Below are 9,106 nucleotides of genomic sequence, written 5' to 3'. Positions count from 1 at the left end.
ACACCTATAAATGCTGGTTTAAGCGTCAGGTCATACTTAATTCCTCTTATAATTTTCATTTTGACCATAATCGGGTATATAGGCGAGAATTTGTAATAACTTTGAATGGTTAATTTGCGTCGAAATTTCGGTTTGACAGCTTAGGCGACAATCGATAATTCGCAATCATCAGTGGCATTGTCGGTTTGCATAGGGTATCAAGCCTAATTTTTTGGTATAAATGCAAATATTAACCGGCTTCGGAACTAATCTTCATTCAATATTCACCGTTTATTTTTATCAATATTGGACATGCTTGATAAAGGGAACAGCTCATTCTTTATGGTAACTAAATACTCATTTTAAATAATTTCTAAAGAAGTTGAAAGATTCAGGATTGTATAAAAGTTGGATGAAAGATATAAATAAAATTAGTTCGACTTATATGCCTCATCCATAAATGTGTAGCTCAAGGCAGATGACAAGCATTTGAATAAAGACACTTCTCTATGTGGCATAACATTTTTTGCCCGTGTTATGTATGCATTTCAGAAGCGATATGTTGATCAATTATTCGCAATGTTTCGGTTTTATAGTTAGTAATAGTTTTTTTCTGATAAATAAATATGTATTTCCAGCTCCAGATCCATGTGATCCCGATCCGTGCATTCACGGGTCTTGTTTTGCCTATCAAAAGCCATTCTACTGCTTTTGTTCTGATGATCCGGACTCCAGACAACCAAATGTTTACACTGGAGACATATGTGATATTAGTAAGTAATTTTATAATGCATAATTTATAAACATTGTTACATTTGATATAACATACAAGAAGCAGTATCTTACGTATACATACATTTATTGTAACCACAACTGTTCAGATATGCAAATGCATCCTTGCAAATTATAGAAAGTGATAATGTCATTTGGCGTATTACGTAGACAAATACAAAAACTTCCATTTTATTTCCTTCGAGACTATTATAATAATTGTTTTGAAAACATTATGAATATGACCTTAGCAGACTTAAATTGAATATTTGCAGGGAAAGATTTTTGCTCCGCGTCTCCTTGCAATGATAAAAGTATGTGCGTGAGTGGAATAAGCGACTATACGTGTGATTGATTTTCAAGATACAGTGGATCAAACTGTGAAATAGGTAAATATAAAACATTTTTATCAACTTAAATGCTTTTTCTAGCTTCAACATGTTTTAAGGACTTAAACGTTTCTGCAATTTGTTTGAACATGTAATATACATGGAAATGAAAGACATAGAACAACCTTAAAAAATCACTAATGATTCAGCTGTGTCTTTTGAGCTTGTTTTGTTGTTATGACGCAACTTTCAGCGCTCTTACGCATACAAAGATTATTCGTGCAATTTCTATGACGTAATAACTTTTTACGTACTGTAGAATCACTTCGATTTAAGGTATGTTTTTTTTTCTTTTTTCAGACTCGTAAGTCACACTTAGGCGGAACACCTACTGTTGAATTGTGTACAAAGTGATAATATTTTAAAACGATAACTAAAACTAGGCATCCAATTTGAACTTGTCTAGCTAGTTATCATGAGCCGATTTAGTCGATTATTATACTAATATTATATACATTACACTAAATGTCATTAAATTCGCACATAATACTCAAATTAATCAACTGTTTCTCGACACTTTTGAGCTGCGCTTGGTGCATGATACGTCGAGAGGGAAGCATATAGAATGAGCATGACTGTATTGTACGTTTATAAACTCTATCTGACGATTGTTTAGACCTCTTTATGGATGTACGATAAGTTACACTTTACTGTAATTTATTAACATAATCTTAAAAACTATACGAATACAATATTTTACCATCAATATGATTATAATATTGCTCCCTATATTAAGAAAAGCATATTACAAGAAAATATACAATGGTTATTAGGTGAGTCGAGGAATTAAATAGTATATGTGAATACCGGTGATACTTATATTTTTAATCAATACACAGTAATCAAATATTGTTGTTTTAAATCTTTCCATGTTCATCTATTTCTTTAACATGATCAGTTGTACTTATGTTAGATTTATAAATTTTTGTTAAAAACCACTTTTACCATAAAAATGAATGTTATCGATTCTTGTTATGAACTGATATAACTTTTAAAATAAAAGTTTGAGCATTTCATAATAAAGCTCCTATTATATGGATTGAGGAAAACAAATAATTTTGCCTATACATGTTTTATTTGTATTGTGTGCTTATATGTGTGTCTTCACAGTGTGTCAAGGTTTTTTGTATGACAAGACATGACAGAACATTAGATATGACAATTAAATCTAAACAGATTTTAAGTGTATGCTGTGATACCTTTTTCATTTATAAACCACCCTTTAATAGCGATTTGGTACCAACAGGTTGCATAGTGAAATTAAACTTGATAATCGTATAATAATTTGAAGGGACCAACATTTATAAATTGCATAAATGTGAAAGAAGTAAATCAGCAAAAATATATAGTAATGGCATTCTTGAAATAAAATGCATGAAACAGATCGTACGTTAGTAAATGAACTGGCAAAAACAAAAAATGTGCAAATCTTACACAATAGTAATGTATTTGTCATCATAAATGTAAATGTGATGTATGCTAAGTTGAGTTAAATAGTTAAATAGCAAATCATCTGTTAGATATGCAAATCCATGTTTGCATTGTTATATGCAACTAACTGTGTATTGAAACATACTGTCGAATAAATAGATACGGAAAGTTTCAACTGTCTCCAACATCCAATTGAAAACGACAAATACATTAAATAACTGTTAATAAGAATGGTAGTTTAAAACAGTGTTTTTACAGTTTCTGTGTTGCCTGTCTAATATTCCTTTAAATTTAACGATACATTTTATACAAAAAAATCAAATTAAATAGTTTTAAAAACAATCCAAATGTCCTTTAAGAAATAACTGTGTTTCTTTTCCTACTGTTAAGAAGTACTCTGATAAATTCCATGTGAATATATTTTAATAGTGCATGCTAGGTCTTGTCAAAGGCACACCCAAATATGTTTACATATGTTACCTGTTTAAGGGCATTCCTAAACGTACTAACACAGCATATAAACTTTTTATGTTTATGTCTTAAATACATTTTCATATATTCTGTATTATTACTGGATATATTGTATTAAATTGATAAAATATCGATGTTCAGTGACCGTAAATTAATAAAATCAGTTATAATATGATACACGTAATTTAGAAAAAAGTAAGTTGAATAGTCACTGTCGTGAAATTCTAGATTAATTTAGGGTAGAAAAATATAATCTGGTCGTTGTACATGATATTCTTGGACTCTTCCCGAGACATTATATACCTACTTACTTAGGCAAGAAATAGTATATTGGTTGGTTTTTGTTTCGTTTTGTTTCTATTTTTAACAGACAGGTGTCACACATCAGTCAGCAACACCACATGCATAGGTTATATTATTGTTTTCATGAATGGTTAGAGTATACAAATTGTAATAACGATACGGTCACATTATACAACTGCGAACTTTAGAAGTTCTTCTTGCTTTTAATGTTATCACATTTTGCAAACCTGGTATTATTTAAAAAGTGACTGTGTCCTCTTCCAATAGTTTAAAAACATGCCTTCGTCCAACTTCTAAGAACGTAAATCTCCACTGAATGCAGACACCTGAATTAAACAATTTTTCAGAAGCCTTATTTCGAAAGATATATCTCAGATTGTTTGTGGGGGTTTTCAGATGAGAACTGAAACTCTTTCGGAGTGATATTACATAATTGGTGGAGAGTTACTTTGGCAGAAAATCTAGTCACTAGCTAATAATTACATTTATAGTCCGTAGTAGAACATTCTAAAACTTGCATGGATAAACAAACTGTATTCATAATGCAAAAGTAAATGTGCCATTTTATCAAATCGCTGTTTAAAATAGGAACACTTGTTAACACAGGAAAACATTATGCTGTTGTAAAAAAAGTATAAAACATGACTTCTGGTTTGAAGTGTTTACATGTTATGAACAGTTTATAGACTTTTTAGATACTGCAGATGTTAATAGTGTCTTGCCTTTGTATTACAATCATAACTTAAACATCGGTAATAAACAGTTTTATTTAATCAATGTATGACAGAGGAATAAGATTTGTTCGTGATATAATTATTGATTCAAACTTATTTTTGAGCAAAACACAAATGGAACAATACACTGGTAAAATATATATTATATTTATTATGAAGGTCTTATTCACTCAGTGCAGACATTTATTAGATTTTTAAATCGAGAATTTAACAACAGAGACGTGAGTCATCAAATGCCTTCCCTGTCATGCTATGCTTACTGTTTATGCCCCTGGATCGAATGATCGGGTTATATTCTTTTTGGCCTGTCTGTCTGTCTGTCATTATATATGTGTGTCTGTCCCAAAACTTTAAAGTTGGTCAAAACTTTTGCAATATTGAAGATAGCAACTTGGTATTTTGCACGCATGTGTATCTCATGGAGCTGCAGATTTTGAGTGGTGAAAGGTCAAGGGTAAAGGTCATCCTTTAAGATCAAATGTCTTTTTTTCTAAAATAGCTGCCGTGCGGCTTCAAAGCGCAGCAGGGGACATTGCGTTTTACAAACACAGCTCTTGTTTATCAATTATAAAAGTCTATCTAGAGTCATATGTGAATGTTTTGGTTAAAAAGAACCTTAAGAACCTTTTTTTTATAAAAAAAAACGGGAAATACTTAATAACGAGAAAATACATGGACATATATTTAAAAAAAATCATTTCTACATAACGAGAGATACTTACTCACAGTGGATTCAATATATAATTTTCCATTAAATATTAGGAACTAATTCTTTATTGTATGAAATGATTTTAATTTACAAAAGAAATTGTACTTTTTGTAACCAAGAAGAACAAAAAAATACCCATCTTTTTTTAGGAATGTGACAAAGTCAAAATACTGATCAATTATGTAAAGACCGACTAAGTGAACGGATAAAATATACCTGATACAATGGATTGTAAGTCATTTATTCTTGGAAGTACTTGATTTTCAAAAGAAAAAGTGAACAAATTAACTCTTGAAGTCAAAAAAACATTGTTTGCCTGTATAAGAAAGAAAACATTTATTATAATGGATTACTTAAAAGTTTATCGGGGGCCTACTCCATATATAACAATATAGAACTAACTAAAACGGAAAAAGAACGATGGTGAGTAATTACAGACATTGTTAGGATACACAACTAATGACTTCATTCTGAAACTATATAATTGTCACTGCAAATAAATGTAAGGATGAGTACATCAACATTGTTTTGCTTCTTTGTCCATGTTTTTGTCTGTGTGTAACTTTTTTTTCTTGCTTTTCTCTACTTTTCTGTCAAGAAATCAATATGAGGCATACACGATTATAACTAAAAAAAGATAAAAATAAATAAATATTTTGTTTAACATAATTTTCCTATTTAAGGCTTGCGGAAGTCGGATTCATATATTTTTTAATATATTGGCCATTTATCGAATTTGTATATCCAATAAATTGTATTCAGTTCGAGCATGTGCTTTCTTTCTGTATGATTTTTTCAAATCAAAATTGATATAAATTATGAACTCCACGAATGGTTCGTATACAATTAATTAGTTAAGTTACGTAATTTAAATATTTTTATATGTGCAGTATCCGTCTGGTGCAAATGCAAAACGACTTTTAAATAACATGCATGTGTGTGAATAAGTGTAAACTTGAACTCGTTGCATAAAAAGTAATAATTTGATGTGTTGCATTATTTTTCTGTTAAATGGGAATCTTTGAATTACATGTATGATTGGTAGGATAAAAAGTCATGTTTTATCGTTGCATTGTAGTAAAACCATTCACATGATTCCAACTTTCAATAAGTCCCCCATAGCCAAAAGATGTAGTATGATTTAGTTTGTCCTTTGTGGAGACTTTTGATACATAAAATTTGCAATCAAAGTCAATTTTTCGTTTCAGAAATATGTTCCCCGAATTATGAGAATTCCGGTGTGTGTCAAAATAAAAGTTACCAATGTACATTAGCATTTACTGGTCGTTCATGTAAGTAAGTTGAACCAGGAAATGTCCAATATTAAAGTAAAGTAAATAGTTTTTTTTACTTAACTACCTGTGCAAAACCGTTTGAGACGTGTGTCCATATATGTTTTCATGAGTGCTTTATTGCTATATGAGATTACAATATGTGAACAGTATTCATTTGTTTATATTTCACTCAATACATGAGATTGTTTGAGGTATCAGCGTATTAGATTTGTATTAAGTATCGGTCAGAATGTTCGATCTCTAAAAATAAATATCGCTACAATAGTCTTGTTCCAATTAGGTCGCAGTAAAATTCATGCCACCAACGCCAACATTGGGAAGTCAGATAAAATGCAATATCGTGAATCAAATCGTCATGAATTGTTCATTCAGTGCATATTTAACATCGACAAGTGGGTAAGTCGTATATGTCATCGCAGATAGGTAATACGGTACCTTTTATTGCCTTGTCTTGAAATTAAGAGATGAAAACACCATTAGCTGTGCCAAGTTGTATGATTACGATATTTAATAGTAAATCTTTATGTCCCGTTTCAATTACTTATAAGTTATATCATAATTAAATAAGTACAGACCAATACACGAGTGAGTGATATGCTCTCTCCTATAAGCATGCCCCAAATATGTCGCTTCAAACAACGTCAGCGTTACAAGATAGGAGCACAGTTGGCACGACGACGACATGGCCAATCGCCATCGGTGCTAAAAATCTATATAATTACATTGTTGAAATAAATGGTAAAATAAAGGATAGGCGCGGACACTTTGCGTGCATGCACGCTACGGACAGGTTTCTTATTTTTAATACAAACGTCGCTCGAAATATTGTAGAGATTTTGAAGATAATATGTAGGAATTATTGATGCCTCCAGTGCGTTTCTTAACAAAACAATGCGTATAATTACATTGTTATTCTTTATTACACACGGTTTTGAGTATTCATAAATATCGTTATAGGTTCGACAAAAAGTTGAAAGATCAGGTGTGTTTTAAACTTCAGTTCATACCAACAAGTTAAAATTTTACATAACTTGTCGATGTGATGTTACTGTTTGGTTGTTGAGAATTTTGAAACCTTCTCAGTGGACTATTGAAAAAGAAGTTCAATATAATGATAATTTAATAAATGTTTGTGTGTTTACACGATACGTTGCAACCGGTCATACTCATAACCGATTATTGTTATTAATTACATAAATTATTTTTCTTTTTAAAATATGCTTGCTTTTACAGCAATTATGACGGCTTCTTAATGTTATTGCATGACGATTATGTAAATATTAACAATATGATTATATGACCTCAAAGTCTTTTTATCAAATACGAAATGTTATTTATACTTCATACTAGTTTCATTTCATCGTGCCTAAAACAGTTTACACTTATACTCCGGTTTATTGAAACCAATGAGTTTTTAAATGATTACCCGCCTCCCATGTGATTTGCATTTGTCGTTTCAAATCGGGGATTCAAGTTCTATTAAAAAATGTGTGTTTGTTTTGGATGTGTTTTACTCTTCTGGAATTCTTTTGCGACTCAATATATTTTTTGCAAGCGATTTCTTGTCATAAATACTATTTTTTCTAATGGAGTTTAGCGTCACTTTTTGTATAGTTTTTCATACTAGTGTTTAACCAGAGGCTAACCTCGAAAGCTACTATGAATATGTTTTTTAGTGCGCAAGAACCGTTGTTCTACGTTTCAAACTATGTAGTGAATTCCCTTTGTTGAGTTGTTCACCTTTTGTTTTGTTCGAAAAATAATTATTTTGTTTGTGTAATGTGTTTTTATCGACATATTAGAACGAATAATACGTACACTATAATGGCAATCGATACTATAATAAAAATACCTTATTAAGTACATGGAATACAGCAAATGAAACGTAAAGATTTATTTTTTATTTTTCAGATACGACAATCAATAAACAAGTACATATAAATCAAGGGGAAGTTTTGTATTAATTTATATTAATATTTATACCAAGTTACTGCACTAAAGCTAGTTTAGAAATCATGTCTACGCCTTCAACGATTGAAAATTTATCAAGGAACTTGTGCATTTCGTTCCACCAACATTACTGGAAGACAGCACATTTGTTTGTCATCTTTCTGAGCGATGTGGGCTGGTTTTAGCTACAAACGAGAAAAACGGTCACTGGTAAGACTTAACATACAACATTGTGTACACTTAAAGAACAGGTAAAATCTTGACCGTAATCAATACTTTATGATCGGGAACAAAGTTAATCCAGCAAAATAGTTTGTTCCAAAATAAGCTTGATACTAAACAAGCTTTATTTAATAACATTTGCATTTTTTTATTTTGCGAATGAATTTTTTTTCTTTGAAAACATGAACTTTGACTCTGCACTGCTTATAAGAACAAATCGTAAAGACACTTTTCATAAAATATGTGTAGAAATACGTGTTATGTAGAGTGCAATAGTGCGAACAGTATTTATTTCATCCACAAAGAAGTATTATACAGCAATTGCAATTTTAACATTATAATTGTCAACATTGTTTTTGTAGGCCCTTGTATGTTTATGTAGTGATTTGTTTGCCACAAGTGAAATGTGCCAATTTTTATTAAAGCGAGACAGTTGTAAGTGCAGCAGAAACATTAACAATTTTTGACCCGGTGCCAGACGTTCAAGGGACATGTTTTAGCCAAGTTGTTGTTTCTACAGCTACCGAAGATTCATACACGAGTTGTATCAGAGCAGGGTAAGTATTTGATAGACTCTGTGGGAAAGACACTGTTATTGTATTTTAGCAGAAAAAATGCGACAATAGGGTTTACAAACAGATGAGATCATTACGTAACATTAGATAATTATCCAAAAGCCTTATCATTAACCATCAGGTTTTGGGAAATGGTCGTGTTATATGAATAATAAATCCTGCGAAAAGAACCCCATAATTTAATAATGATTACGAATGTTACATTTCTTCATAAACTAATGTTTACGCAAATGTCCCATCTTTATTCGTTTGTCATTTGCCGCAACGTAAGTCTATG

The sequence above is a fragment of the Dreissena polymorpha genome, chromosome 3 (assembly GCF_020536995.1).
Source record: "Dreissena polymorpha isolate Duluth1 chromosome 3, UMN_Dpol_1.0, whole genome shotgun sequence".
Lineage (NCBI taxonomy): Eukaryota > Metazoa > Mollusca > Bivalvia > Myida > Dreissenidae > Dreissena > Dreissena polymorpha.
This window is presented reverse-complemented; position numbering follows the sequence as displayed.